The 15,212-nt window shown below is 42.0% G+C and overlaps 1 long non-coding RNA gene across 3 annotated transcripts in view; it reads right to left on the minus strand.

Moving 5' to 3' along the window:
- Nucleotides 1-3,892: 3,892 nt before the first annotated feature.
- LOC144589574 (uncharacterized) overlaps nucleotides 3,893-15,212 on the minus strand; it is a 37,301-nt gene continuing 25,981 nt past the window's right edge. The window contains exons 2-4 of one of the 3 annotated variants that reach the window (XR_013545753.1): nucleotides 8,495-8,598; nucleotides 6,334-6,473; nucleotides 3,893-4,225 (exon numbers count right to left, since the gene is read on the minus strand). This is a non-coding gene — a long non-coding RNA (uncharacterized LOC144589574). Of the gene's footprint in view, nucleotides 4,226-6,333; nucleotides 6,507-8,494; nucleotides 8,599-15,212 lie in introns of all 3 variants that reach the window. The other 2 variants (XR_013545752.1, XR_013545754.1) reach the window with 2 other exon arrangements.

Raw genomic sequence — 15,212 nt, forward strand, 5'->3', positions numbered from 1 at the left:
CAGACAGCATGTTCATGACAATGAATTAACTGTGCAGCTACAGCAACAACAATTGAATAGCTCAGTCATGGACACATCTGGCTACAGAGCCAGAGGTAGGGAGTTTGATTCCCCACTGGGCCTCCTTAACAGGGGCTGGACACAATGATCTATATGGTCCCTTCCAACTCTGCAGTTGGGGGAGGATGATGGAGGATGATGATAATTACAACAACGACACAAATAGCCAGTAGTAAGGAGAAACACAATGTGTCTGAGTGCCACTTTCTCCAGCAGCAGAAGATCTGGGAAGGCCACCTCCTTCTCCACCAGCCCCATCAACCCATCTCTGGATCTTCTGTAGTCTTTGCAGCTGGAGCTTGTAAAAAGCACCTTGAGGGCTCTCTAGTCTCTAGCAATTAACGGTTATTATGTACAATTAGCAAGGTGTTGATATCATTCCCTGCTTTTAATAAACAGAATCCCCACTGCCTTCTTTGTAATGACCTAGTTGCTATTGAACTAAACATTCTACAGTAAATGCTGGTGCTGGCTAATTAAAATGGAAGTGGATCTGTTTACACATAATATGCTTCATTTGTAAAAAGGAAGCATTTCTCTTCCAGTGAAATTGTTTCTAAATCATTCCTGAGAATTGTGTTTAATATACATAGGAAAGTCCCAATTAATAAAACGAGACTCCTGATAAGGATGTTTATCCTCCACATTTCAGGGTTCCACCTTATATGGATAAACAGCCGTAGCAGAAAACACAGGAGTCAAACTGAAGTCACTTGCATCAGCTTAGAAGAACTGTCTGTTTCTTCCCTCAATTTGATCTTGTTTTTGAACTGCATTTGGCTTGTTTGCTGTACATTAGGACCTCTGTATCCACAGGGCATCTGTTTCATGACCAACCGTGGATGTCTGAAACCGTGGATATGATGGAACCCTATATACAATACACATTGGGAGTGGGACAGAGGCCACAGGAGTGTGGCCTTGCATGTTGTGTATAGGGCTTCAGCAAACTATGAAGCTGCATATACTGATCTCACAGATACGGGGCTCCTAATGTATTATTATTTATTATTTATTTTATTTATATCCCGCCTATCTGGTCATGTCAATATGGCATGAGCAATAGATGTCCTGCCTATAAGTCAGTGAATGCACAGGTGATCTCCAGAATTGACTATTGTAACACTCTTTATGTGGAGCTTCCCTTGAGGTTGACCAGGTAACTTGCTATAGGTCCAGAATATAGCTGCCAGGCTGGTGGTGGGTGTGAGTAAATCTGATCACATCTTCCCAGTCCTGGCTCACCTGCATGGGTTGCTGTTTGCATCTTGGGTCCAGATGTTGAGGCTTACCTACAACGTCCTTTATGGTTTTGGAACCGTATTACCTGTCTCTCCCCAAGATCATATCTTCTTGCACATAGGTGTTCGACGTCTATGACGCTCACTGCATGCCTTACAACCTTCTTCCTCACCCTTGCAACACCCAGCTCTGCAATATACACTCCCCATCGAGCTACACGACCAGCATTTCCAGCTGTTGCCCAAACAGGCTTGTTAAAGCACCATGTCATGCTTTCAGCATCATTATTCCTGCTTGCAACAGGAACAGCATCCCGTAGAACAGACCTGGGCAAAGTGTGGCCCGAGGGCCACATACGGCCCACAAGCTGCTCCTGCCCAGCCTGCCAGTCGTCACTCTAGTCTGGTGTTCAAGCACTTGTTCAAGCCCAAGACAGACTGGATTTCTCTCACTGAACAAGTTGAACATCAAAACCATTTATAGCTTTTTGTCTAAAGTTGTTCAGTTGCTTATCATTTATTTTTAAGTAAAGTTGGTTCGGCCCCCCGAACACAGTTCAGATTTTTCATGTGGCCCCCCTATAGAAATTAACTGCCCACCCCTGCTGTAGAACCAGGAGGTGCCATGCCAGTCAGATCCACCAGTCTGCCTCCTACTTCCCCCAGCATAGCCAGTTACCTTGATTCTCAATTCCACATGCAGAAACGTGGAATCGGGCAACTCTTGGGTCACTCACCTGCAGGACTCAAAAGGCATATACAGTGATGCCTCGCATAGCGAGGTTAATCCGTTCCGGATTAACCTTCGCTATAGCGAAACATCGCTAAACGGAATTTAAAAAGCCATAGAAACGCATTGAACTTTGTTCAATGCGTTCCTATGGCTTTAAAACTCACCGTTAAGGGATGTTCCTCCATAGCGCCGCCATTTTCGCGCCCTCAGTAAGCGAGGGCAGGGCGCGAAAATGCGGCACGGACCTTCCAGCGGCCATTTTGGAACCGCCGATCAGCTGTTCTCCCCCGCTTCATTATGCGATATTCGCTAAGCGAATCGTTTAGCGAATATCGCAAAGCGAAAAATCGCCATAGGGGCCATCGCTGAGCGAATGCTCCAGCGATGGCCCAGAGCGCCTCGTTAAGCGATTTCATCGCTCAGCGAGGTGCTCGTTAAGCGAGGCACCACTTGTAAATGGTGAAGGTTTCCAGGCAGAGATAAGGAACTGAAGAAACTAGGAAGAAACCTTTGAGCTTGTGTATCGCTTGAGTTTGGCCCACAAGAGGACCTGGCTGGCTTTATTGAAATTGCTTGGGTGTCGTATTTTAAGTCACTCCCAGGGTTTCACCAAGCTATTTAATTCAGTTGCTGGGCTACGCTTGGCTTAGCAGAAAAGTTTCTCAAAGTGGATGCTGATAAATAACTTGGCTTCAATGAACAAAACACCAGAGGGATCTTCGCCGTTGCTATTTTGCTTGTGTTCGCTCATTCCTCTCTTGATTGCTTTTAGAAGAAGTTTCATTATAGCTTAGATTGTATAGAAAGGGTTAAATTGTGTCGTCCCCCGCCCCCCCGGCAATCCTCAAACATTCACATGATGATGCTTTCTGGCTATGTATGTAATCACCTGCTTTTCCTTTTGCTAAATAAGAAAGTTGTGGTGGAACCTCATGGAGATTAGAATTTTTAATATGGGTCGGTCTCAGGATGTGTCCACTTGCATGACCTATTGTTTGCTGAACTGCACAATTTCAGAGGGCCTAAAATGACAGGAACTACAGTCTTGTTATTGATTGGACTTCTAAAAAGTAGAAGCTTGAGATGGGTTGCTTGCAACTCCGTGACCCATCAGCAATATCTTTTGTACTTGCTCCATGTGTCTGTGCTTGCCTAGCTTGAGAAAGGCAAGATGTCAGAGACCTTTTGTACAAATTGTACACACTGCAATGGGGGGGAAAAAGACCTTGTCTCTTTCCTGTTCTAAAGGCAATAACTCTCATGGAGGCCTGGAGGTGCCTCAGTAGACTGCCACTCCATGCCAAGACGGCCTCTCTTGAGGAGAAACAGGACATTCATGAGAGTTCTTTACATCCCTACATTCCTTGGCGCTCACTGGGCACCTGTATTCAAAGAATTAGACAAAACCATCCCCATTCTGACTTTTTCAGTGGTTTCTGAATGGCCATTTCCAGAGGGCAGATTTCATTTGCCTGTTTATTAAAATATTTACACTTGACATATAGCTAACACTTCCATGGGTGGAGCACTGACGCTTAAAGTTATGGGATTTAAGTTCGGCTTTCTTTTTATACAAGAGGACGTTAAATGCAGCATTTTGGAAATTTTTTTAAAAAGACTACATCTCCCAGAATCATCTAGTTATCAGGGTCACCCACTGAGGATGCTGGGAGCTGTAGTCCAAAACAGTACTCCCTTTCCATTTATCAAGGCATCTGGAGGTTTTGTGAAGCCACCAGATCCTTTCAATGATGATAATGATGCTGCATCTAGATGCCTTCATGATATAAGCAACAGAAGGCTTTTAATTGAAATAATATTAGCTGTGGGTCCGATGGCAATTTTAATTGTATTTTAATTGTATGTTAATCATTTTATCTTTTACTGTATTGAATTTTAATTGTTGTAAGCCACCCAGAGACCTCTGGGTAGTGTGGGCGGCATATAAATTAAATAAATAATAATAAATAATAATAACATGGCGATAGTGGTGGTATTTCACTTTATTGACAGATGGACACTGTTCACTCTCAAGTAAGTTGCTGGCATCTTGTTAGAAGAAGGGTGTAGTCTAAGAGGTCACTGGCCGAGATGAATTTCAGTGTTGTAAAGCAGAGACTGAACAGGGCTATAGCTTTCGCCTTTGAAGTTTAATGTCTTCTTCTCCTTCTCCTTCCTCTGCGGCCTCTGCCTGGAAGTTTTAGAGAGTCAAAGAAGATTTTTTTTAACACAGCTGCTTCATTGCTACTTGGGGCAAATGTCCCAAGCCTAATCTAATTGTAAAAGAAATCTTAATTTTTATCCAGTTTCAAATATTAATTCTACTGCAACTAATGATATATGTTATATATATATGGAAAAAAAAACAAGCTAAACAAATGGGATAACAAATCAGCTCTCCTCTTGCAGCAAATAGCCTAGACTTGCTTATAAATTGTTCAGTGGGACCTTCATTGTGAGTGAGTCACTGAATTAATAAGCAATTTGAATGAAATAATATGCTCTAATACTACGATAGATCTTCTCAAGTATAACAATATAAAATATATTGTATATTGGTAGTGAAGAAATCATTAAATAAAGAGAAGATCAATAAAAGACATTGTGTTGTTGAGAAATACTCCAATTTGACTACATTCAGGAAGTACAAAATATTATGTAATGATAATTTTTTTTAAAAAAAAAAACTGCTTTGTTAATTTTATCCATTACGTTCTTTTAAAAAACCCAAAAAACAAGATATAGCTGGTTAGAGAGGTTCTTATCACTTAAGTATAAATCCTCCAGCTGGCCAAGATGAAGGATTAGCATCACTTGGAAAGAGGATAAATCTTATCCAGTATAGTCAGCTGTATCGGTTCTAAATCAATGGATAGTCCAGAAAGCTGCTCCCATGCCAAGTTTTCCCTTATTTCCCCAACATGGTCCAAAGGAGGGATCTCAGCCCTAAAACCCACCTTTCTTTCTGCCACTTTTTCCCCTCCTCTTCCCTCTTCGTCGCCGCCCCGAGCTACCCCCACGGCGTCCCCTTTTCCTCATCCAGCGGCACTGTCTGCTATTACTCTCGCTTCTACTGCGATGGAATCGCGCCATTTTGTTTTTGGCAGATCAGGCGTGCCAGTTATGGGAGAGTTGCTGGAGCACCATCTGTGGGCTGGGCCAGCCCCAAGTCCTTTGGGCCACGTGCCTGAGTGCCAGCCTCTTTATAGCTAAGCTGTCCATTGTGACTCAAGATGGAGCCACAAAGTGTTACCATGGGAACCCTGGTATGTTTATAGTGAGCTTCATCCCTGAAAGTACAAGGTGCTCAGTGGGCAAAAGGAACCTAGAGAGTGAGGAGGAATCATAAATACTGCCTATACATGTTTAGGATTTGGAGAGCAGGAATGGTTTAACCCTGAACTCAGAGTGTTGAGTACCACAGCTCTTGATGTGTTTAGTGTCTGCCTGACACAGGATAGGGCCTTCTCTGTGGTGGCTCTCTGGATGTGGAATGCTATCCCTCAGGAGGTTAGATTAGCCTTCTCCTTTTTTTTCCTTTCTGCCAATTGTTGAAGAGCCATCTTTTCTGGCAGAGTTTTAGTAACTTATAGAGAAGGAGATTCAGTCTTTCCTCTGGCCTTTGGGATACCATGGATGTGAAACATCCATGTCTTCTTTCACCCACGTAAATGAAACCAATCACACTCTAGATTTTGGGGAGCCACCATCAGAGATGATCAGTGATGGCCATCACCTTCACATCCTGACTGTGCATTTCAAGCATCACACTTCAACAACCTCTTGTACTCCAAGTCACTTGTGTATCACAAAAAAACCCCAAACTGTCATCACTTTTATATTCATTTTTTTCTCCCACAAAATTACAGGGACCTCAAAATTACATAAGGAGATCTATCATGGGATTATAATTATTTGAATCTATCCTAAAAAACCAGTTTTGTGGGGTGTGTATATAAGAAACGTGGTGGCACTGTAGGCTAAACCGCAGAAGCCTGTGCTGCAGGGTCAGAAGACCAGCAGTCGTAAGATCGAATCCACGCGATGGAGTCAGCTCCCATCGCTTGTCCCAGCTCCCGCCAACCTAGCGGTTCGAAAGCATGCAAATGCAAGTAGATCAATAGGGACCACCTCGGTGGGAAGGTAACAGCGTTTCGTGTCTAAGTCGCACTGGCCATGTGACCACGGAAGATTGTCTTCAGACAAAACGCTGGCTCTATGGCTTGGAAACGGGGATGAGCACCGCCCCTAGTCGAACACGACTGGACAAAAATTGTCAAGGGGAACCTTAACCTTTACCTATATAAGAAAATTCCAGCCTTCGATGCTTCTTCAATACCAAGTCAATGAGGAGATTTTTCCACACATCACAGTCTTTGAGCTTGCCCCTTCCTTCCTGTTGCTTCTTTGTTCACTATCTTTTATGTCTCCTCTATTTTCTGCTGTTCAACAATAGACATGTGGAGACATATCTCCGCAAGATACGGAAACAGAAAAAAGACAAGTTCTGTTAGCAAAAGATTTTTTGTTTCCTTCAACCCTGAAGCAGTCAGGCTGAATACACACACACACACACACACACACACACACACACACACACACACACACACACACACACACACACACACACACACACACACACACACACACACACACACACACACACACACACACACACACACACACACACACACACACACACACACACACACACACACACTGTTTTGAGAAAATGGCTGGGAGTATTTTTGCCCTCCCTTCCTCTCCCACCCAACAGCCAAAGCTGAAAGGTAATGAAGATGGAAAAGACCATGATGTTGGGAAACAGTGAAGGCAGGAGGAGAAGGGGACGACAGAGGATGAGATGGTTGGACAGGGTCACCGAAGTTACCAATATGAATTTGATCCAACTCCAGGAGGCAGTAGAAGACAGGAGGGCCTGGCATGCTCTGGTCCATGGGGTCACAAAGAGTCGGACATGACTTAATAACAAAATGAAGATGTTATGCAGACCAGTATGTTGTGATCAGGCATCCTATTGACAGAGGATGGCCCTCTGTTGGGAGAATTAATGAGAGAGAACTCATAATCAGGTTAAATAGTGTCTGTTTGAAGAGCCATTCAACTCAAATCTCGTTGAATGAGAAAGAACCTCAAGATGGAGAACAGAGGCCACGAAGCTGCTCGAAACTGGAGATGAGACACAGCTACTTTTTGGAATTCAGCAACTTCCAGAATACTCCAAGCTGGCTATTGTATTTTGGAAGCTGTAGTCAAAAACTGAAGATTTCCCCATTTCTCACTTGAAATTTAGGGTGCCAAGACAGGTTGTGTGGCATGCTCAAATCTCTCTCTTAGTGGGGGATTTATTAATGGGTAGGGAGTGTTTGGGGATTTTTTATGTGTGGGCATGTGGGTCTGGTCTCTGGGTGTCTGTGCGAATTTTGTTGTATGTGTATACTATGTATATACTTACAATGACAATAAATTTATTTGATTTGATTCGAAGAGAGAAGAACAGCCCTCTGTCCTTGTTATTGTTTAGTCATTAAGTCATGTCCGACTCTTCATGACCCCATGGACGAGAACAGAGCAAGCCCACCTGTCTTCCACTGCCTCCCGGAGTTGGGTCAAATTTATGTCGGTCACTTCGATTATACTGTCCAGCCGTCTCATCCTCTCTCATCCCTTTCTCCTCTTGCCGTCACACTTTCCCCACGTCAAGGTCTTTTCCAGGGATTCTTCTCTTCTCATGAGATGGCCAAAGTATTGGAGCCTCACTTCAGGATTAGTCCTTTCAGTGAGCACTCGGGGTTGATTTCCTTCAAAATGGATAGGTTTGATCTCCTTGCAATCCAGGGGACTCTCAAGAGTCTCCTCCAGCACCACAATTCAAAAGCATCAATTATTCGGCGGTCAGCCTTCTTTATGGTCTAGCTCTGTCCTTATCTCCCAGCATATTCTCCCTAAAGAAATAGCCTCACTCTGCCTAATGGTAGGGCTGGCCCTGTAAACTGGCCTTTCTCAATGATAGAGTCACACGTTTAAACAAAGATCTAGTTAAATGTCTGAGAAGACAGCATAAACCTGGAATAAATCGCTTAGTCTTCAAGGTACCACAATAGTTTTTCTGCTGCTTTTGTTTTGAGATTATTTGAGATTATAGGCCCTGAATCTTCTAGACCAGTGGTTCTAACTTCGGGTCCTCAGTCGCTCTTGGATTACAGCTCCTGGCCCCCGCAGCTAATGGTGAAGGCTTCTGGGAGTTGCAATCCAAGAACATCTGGGGACCCAAGGTTGTGAACCGCTGGAATAGAAGGAAGAATGTTTCTAGCTCAGGAACAACAGTTTGGCTCAAGTGTGACACTCTGTGTTCTCATGGACCCCCCCTTCTCTTCTTTGGCAATCATTAAATTTTTATTAGGAATGTGGGTTGTAGCCAACAAAACAAGACACCCACCTCGCGTAGCTAGAGCTAGATTCCCCAGGGTATTTTGCTGTTCCAAGCTACTTGCCACTCAATTTCTTTTCTGTGCCTCCCTTTGAAGAGACTCCTTCCATTGTCTGCAAAGGAAAGAGAAACTGTTGAGGACCAGCTCATAGCATCCGTCTGTGTTTCTGTACCTCTTTCACTATTTTTTTAATATATGGAGATTATAAATGCCCTGCAGTGACATTTTGAACACTTTAATTGCACAACTCTGCAAATTGAAGGTTTTACCATTTCTATCCAATAATAGTGTTACATTTAATATCAGAGGATATTAATCGTTCAAGAGAAAAATCCCACAGCCTTTTATTATGCATGCCACCCCTGAGATATATTCCACTGTGCTTACAGAATGATACCCTTTCATTCCATCTTTATGACAACATGATAGAACTAAAATTAGTTTGTGTCTTCAAATTATTGCAGACCTTTAATAGCAAATGTCTGTTTCTAGTTTGAAAATTATTTTCAATATGGGTGTTAGTTTTGTAATACTAGGTAGCCTCCAGTCAACATAACACAATACAGGACAAATAATCTTGAACTGCAGAGCTGGGGGAGACCCTATGGATCATTGAGTCCAGATCCTATTGAGGAGGAAAAGTGGTAGTTGAACCTCTACTGTCTAGCTCGGCAGCCAGATGCCTACACCACTAAGTTGATCTGCATTCTCAGGCATCCTTCAGTCTCGAAAGACCATGGTAACGTGCTCTGTATGAGTGTCCTCTCCAGAGCACGAAGCCTGGGTAGAATAATATGGAGGATAGGCTGTTACCCAAGCAGCAAATCCCCCCCCTCCATGTTGCTAAAATAGTCCAATGGAAAGGCAAAAGCCAATGCAACTGGTTCCAGCAATGTCGCAGGAGTTGGCAGAACAAAACGAACTGCCTTCGGGACTCCAGCTCCGGATTTTGCCTCTAGGTTAACTCCTGAAGCCTTTTCCATGAATGGATATAGCCACAAGGCAGTGGAGGTTTGAAATCGGAGTTTTCCTTCTCCTAGATGGGTTGCCTTCCAGGGCTGATGAGCCCCACCTACCTGGTGCAGGTGGATTGTGTTTAGTCAGAACTCTCCACTATTACCTCTCTGTCTTGGGTGTCCCTGCACAGCATAGCCCATAGCTTCTATGAATTACTCAAGCCCCTTTGCTAAGACAAGGCAGCAATCTGTATGAATAGTTCATTATCTCTCACATCTGGTATATAACATTTAGTACTGCCTGTGTCTAAGCGTAATATTCGACATTGTTAATATAAGAGCAAACCTCAGCCGTGCTGTCAGCCTAGAGCTGTAGAGCAGAAAGAACAGAAAGGCCCTTGAGAGGTGGAATATCACATTGTGAAGTGAGGCACTACATTAAAACAGTTGTGGATAAGCTCTGGATATCTAGGGGCCAATTTTCAATGGCCAGACTCCACTGGGGATTACACCATCCCTGAAAAAAACTAAACAAGAAGTGGTTGGAATTCCAGTTCCAATTTTGTAAAGTCTTGGTTTAGGTCTTCGCTTGAGTGAAAGAAGGTGCACAAGTGGCCTACACCTTGTTTTAAGGCAACATGGCTGTTCCTGGAGGCTTCCATGAGCATGAATCTGTTTAAAAAGGGGGGGGGGAGATGCATGAGTAAAGGAGGGGCTTGGAAAAAAGCCCCTGGAGGCTACGTGGAATCCACAGAACTTTGGATTCCTATCCCACATTAAAGATTCCTTCAGCAAGACCATTAATTTCAGTGTCTAAAACTGCAGAACGTCTTGTTGTTCCTCTCCCAGTGAAGGTTGAACATCCTCATTCACACACACCCGGCTTCGAATGTAGCAACTCTGAACATTGGTGTTGTGTTGCATTCAAATCAATCCCCAAAGTTTGTTGGCCAATAAATTATTCTCTCCGCTGCACTTCTTTTTTCTGTTTATGTTGCTTTGAATATTCAGCATCTGTATGTTCCTTTTCTCATTCCATGACTAAAATATTCTAGTTTTCTTCTTTTTAGGTGTTTTCTGGTGTCTTGGTCTTGATTTATTCTTCCCTTTATTTATTTTTTTATCATATCCATTGCAAATAACTTGGTCTTGGATGGCGCTCACGAATCCCTCAGTTGAAGTCTCAAGACAGCCTAGTTGAAGTCACAGGTTTGATTATTGCTTATTCACATTATCAACAGTGACATGATGCTATTCATGTCACTGTTTCTCATGCCAAGCATTTCTGCTCTGTGGGACTTCCATTAACATGGACTGGTTCTTGCTTCCAAGATATAATAATGTTATGTTACTGTTTATCACTTTTTACTATTCCCAGTGTGGCACAGCAGGTAGAGTGATGGACTAGGACTCTGGAGAACAGGATTCAAAGCCCCACTCAGCCATAGAAGTTCACTGAGGGAGAGGAGCTAATAAAACCTTAAATGTCTCACTTGCCTTGAAAGTTTTATTACAGTTGCTACAAATTGGTTCTGACCTGATGACGCAAAACACAGCACTATAATCTGCAACTGTGCTTCCATTGTTGTTGTTGTTATAAAACACTATGCACAGTCAAAATTATAAAAACATTGACTGGTTTTACATAGCAGATATAAGTTTTAACCAAAAACGAAGTATCTGTTAAATGTCAGCACAGTTTGTATGCTGTTCCTTATATCGCTGTTTTTGTAATTCTGATGGTGTTATTTTTTTAGATTTGCAACTGCTTACAACACTGTGTGAAATTTCTTAATATTGTTCCCAAAGCCCCAATGACTATGGGGACCACTGAAATGTGTTTCTTCCGGAGGCGAGATGTTTCAGTGGCCAGGTCACTGTACTTTGCTAGATTTTCCAGTTCTTTATTTTCAACTTTGGCATCCCCTGGAATTGCAATGTCAATGATCCAGACATTTCTTCCTTCTATTACTACTATGTCTGGTATGTTATGTTCAAGGTGTTTATCAGTTTGGATCTGAAAACCCCACAAAATGTTGACTTGATCATTTTCTGACACCTTCTCTACCTGACGTTCCCGTGGGTTTTTGGAGGCTATCAAGTTTTTAAAAATTTGCATAATGACCAGTGAATAATGACCAGTAACTTTGCCACTCTATCACATCTAATTTTGTAATCTTTTGTGCAATCTTTGGACATTCACAGATGAGGTGTGACACAGTTTCATCTTGTTCTCGACAGAGTCGACATTTGCTGTTAGCACAAAGTCCTTGGATCTTAGCTTTCATCATGTTGGTTTGGAGTGCTTGTTCTTGTGCAGAAAAAATCAAGCCTTCAGTTTCTTTCTTAAGGGTCCCCAGTTTTAGCCATACCCATGTTGAATTATGGTCATGCTTTCCATCAATATTCCCATGTGTTGTCCATGTACTGGTTTATTTTTCCAGTTGTTTAATTTTACAATTATTGTTGTTGTTGTTAAATACAAGACACAAACTTTGACTGATACTACTACCATTATCATCATTAAACCTCTTTCTAAGTTGTTGTTGTTGTTGTTGTTGTTGTCATTGTCATCATCATCATCATCCATTCTTGCTTTCAGAAAACATAAGGCACAACAACAAGTGATTGAGACTTTATATCTTGTTTTCATTTTCTTATGACTTTTTTGCTTAGAGACCAGGCCCTCTGGATGAAAGGGTTTGACAAATAAGAATTGAACAAAAGCTGACTAGTGTTCATATACCACTAGTTCTGAAGCTGAGATGTGCAATTGGTGTTTTTCCTAGTAGTGAAGAATCAGGAATAATTCTGTCTTGTTTTGTTTTTAGTTGTTAATGGGTTTTTTTTTTTAAAGGAATCAAACAGCCTCTACACTTATTAAATCTGGTTGGACAACCATCAAAAGATTCTTGCAAACTTCAGTTGAAGCGAGGGGAGCTCATGGACTGGGATAGAGAGAATAATTTAGTCCAAAATGTGGAGCAGAGGATGGATGGATGGATGGATGGATGGATGGATGGATGGATGGATGGATGGATGGATGGATGGATGGATGGATGGATGGATGGATCCACCCACCCATCCATCCATCCCCTGGACCCTACTGCCTTGATACAGTTCATCCTGGCTTTGACCTGTGGACTGTCTGACCATGATTTGCATTATCCTTCTACTCAGCTGCTGTGTGGACTCTAAAAACCTAGCTTGTTGGTCTTGGCTTGGGCTGTGGGTTTGGCTCTACCTTGTTCCTGTGGTCTTCCTCTGGACTGAGTCTTGGTGCCTCTTCTACTGAATCCTGACACTTCTGAGTATAGTTAGAAAGGTCATGAGTTAAAAGCAAATGGACACTACATTGTAGTAGTAGTAGTAGTATACAAAAATGCCAGGCACAGTCCATCAAAATTGTAAACACATTGACTGGTATTATACAATGGATACAAGTTTGTACCAAAAACCTAAGAATTTGTTAAATATTGGTGCAGTCTGTGTGTATGTATTATTCATTATGTTACTATGTCTGCTGTGTGTCTGTCAGTTTAGATCTGGAAATCCCACAAGAATTTGACTTCATCATTTTCTGACATCTTCTCTACCTGATGTTCCCACAGGTTTCTGGAAGCTGGCAAGTTATGTTTTTTGCATCATTACCAGGGCACTTATTTTGTCACTCAATTATGTCTGATTTTGTAATCTGTTTGTGCAATCTTTGGACATTTGCAGATGAGGTGTGACAGTTTCATCCTTTTCTTGGCAGAGTTGACAGCAGATTCTTTGGAGCTTAGCTTTCGTGCAGCAAAAATTAAGCTGTTGTTGTTGTTAAAACACATTTTGTTTCTTAGCATTGCTAATGCGGGAGTAAACCCTGAACATTAGGAATCAAGAATCTAAAATCTATGGGTGAGAATGTCATGTTTGTAAAACCACTGGTTTATGAATTTCAGGAAGCAAATAAGCAGCAGTTGACAACTGATTTTAATTGGTGACCAAAGATTTTGAAATAATTTGTATTCTCAAAGGCTTTCACGGCCAGGATTGGATGGTTTTTGTAGTTGGGGGGGGGCTGTTTGGCCATGTTCTGGAGGTTTTTCTTCCTAACTTTTTCAATCTCCTGAAAAGCGCAAAAAGCTGATCCCACAGCTACAAATACTCAACTATCCCACACATTACACCAGAACACAGAGTTCTGACTCCTGTCTTCTGAAGATGCCGGACACAGAGACTGGTGAAATGTTAGGAAGAAAACCTCCAGAACGCGGCCAAACAGCCCAAAAAAACCTACAACAACCATTGGAATAATGTACTTGTTGAGTTTAGCATGGGGAGAAAGATGATCTCATTTTACTTCTATATCCTTTTCATTTTACAACCATCATCATCATCTTAAAACTGCTGAGGCTGGAAGGCACCACGTGTCAAGGAGGCACAGTGAGGAATTGAACTCCTAACCTTTGATTCCATAGCCAGAGACCCTTAAATCACAGAGCTTTCCAGCAATCGCTGTTGCTGCTGGGTGGCTTTCGGCCTGTTCTATATATACATATACATACCAACATCCAATTTATTTATAGCCAAGACTGAAAGAACATGCAGTTTTCATTTTTTTAAAATCCACATGCCTGTAAAAGCAAAATTCAAATGCAAGTAAAAGATGTTCCCATGTCTAATTGCATTACCACATACTATACATTTATAAATCAGATTCTTTGTCTAAGGTGCAACTGGTAAAAACTAATTCCAGAGAAGTCTAAATACCCTTTATTGTCTCATTTCTACTTGGCTGCAGTGGGATCTCTTGACCAAGCTGCACTAATGTTTTATTATTCTCTGTTTAATGGCTAGTGGTGGTGGCGGCGGCAGTTAATAATGTTCATTTTGTGTGAAACTGGGCACACTTAGAAAATTCGGGGCTTCTTGGTACAGAGAGAGGAAAGGACTTTGGCTCTTAGGGTAGATTACAATTTAGTAGCCTTAGGGTAGATTACAATTTAGTAGGAGAGATGGGACAGACATTTGTGACAGAAGATTCAAAGAACCAACATTTCCAAGATTTGAAATTTGTGGTGCTTTGAAATTGGGCTTTGGAACATCTTTCAAGATCAGGGGCAATCTAGTGTATAGTGGCTGAAATCCTGTTGCATAAGTTACACTACGTAAGGATGATGATGTCATGAACCATTTTTCAGAAATAAAACATTTCCGCTTTCTCCTCTGACAGCTTCCCAATGATGAAGGGTTTACTGTAGTAGTATCAGAATCTTTGCAAGAGAAATTGGACACGTTTTACATCTGAAAAAGTGCCATGGCTGATGACATCACTGGCCTTACACAGTATAACATACAGCAACAGGATCGCAGCCATCATCTGGAAGCAATGTTTGTTATTCTTTTGCTGGGATAAGGTCTGTGAAGTCTCATGTAAAACTTTACCAGAATGTGAAAAATTTGGACATTCTGACTGGAAGGTTCCAAGAGTTATAATCGGAAAAAGCAACTCTCCCCACAAACTCTTACTTCCTAAGAGACTTCCACTGTTGTTGCCTACAGCTGAATCTTGGAAGCGATGTGTGTAAAATATACTGTTTAGCATCACAGTGTCAAATGTACCCCAGTTTAAATAGCTGGAAGAAACTAATAAGAAAAAAAGATGGAATAAAGCTGCAAGTCTTGCTAAGATGCCTAGCCCATGACATGGGTAATTCAGTATGCAGAATATTCTCATATTTCATTTTCCTTTCTGTCCTCTTTGGGAGAAGGCTGAGCTTTTAAA

The sequence above is a fragment of the Pogona vitticeps genome, chromosome 5 (assembly GCF_051106095.1).
Source record: "Pogona vitticeps strain Pit_001003342236 chromosome 5, PviZW2.1, whole genome shotgun sequence".
In the NCBI taxonomy this organism is placed as follows: Eukaryota; Metazoa; Chordata; class Lepidosauria; order Squamata; family Agamidae; genus Pogona; species Pogona vitticeps.